This window comes from Penaeus monodon, chromosome 32 (genome assembly GCF_015228065.2).
Source record: "Penaeus monodon isolate SGIC_2016 chromosome 32, NSTDA_Pmon_1, whole genome shotgun sequence".
NCBI classification, from domain to species: Eukaryota; Metazoa; Arthropoda; class Malacostraca; order Decapoda; family Penaeidae; genus Penaeus; species Penaeus monodon.
In genome coordinates, this window is record NC_051417.1 from 7,190,590 (window position 1) to 7,190,888 (window position 299).

At 39.8% G+C, this 299-nt stretch overlaps 1 protein-coding gene across 4 annotated transcripts in view; it reads left to right on the top strand.

Moving 5' to 3' along the window:
* LOC119593404 overlaps positions 1-299 on the top strand; it is a 24,066-nt gene that overhangs the window by 4,535 nt on the left and 19,232 nt on the right. The window lies entirely within an intron of this gene.

Below are 299 nucleotides of genomic sequence, written 5' to 3' on the forward strand. Positions count from 1 at the left end.
TCGAATCTGTTACAGGAAGTTATACAAGCCGTGGCTGCCAAAGCCACGACTGGACTTGGCATTCGAAAACTTCACCATTATTAAGATGAAAATGCCTATGTCAGACTTTGTTTATATTACGTGTCCCCGACGCTCTTTATATAAAAAAGAGAGAAAAAAAACTCGCACGTTATCATTATTAAGAAGACATTCTGTGTGTCCTCCAATATCACAGACGTCAGAGTGACGACATCGATAACGTCACGGAATTTCTATCGCTCGATACATATTTCCCGTTTTACGATCTCTAACTTATCGAC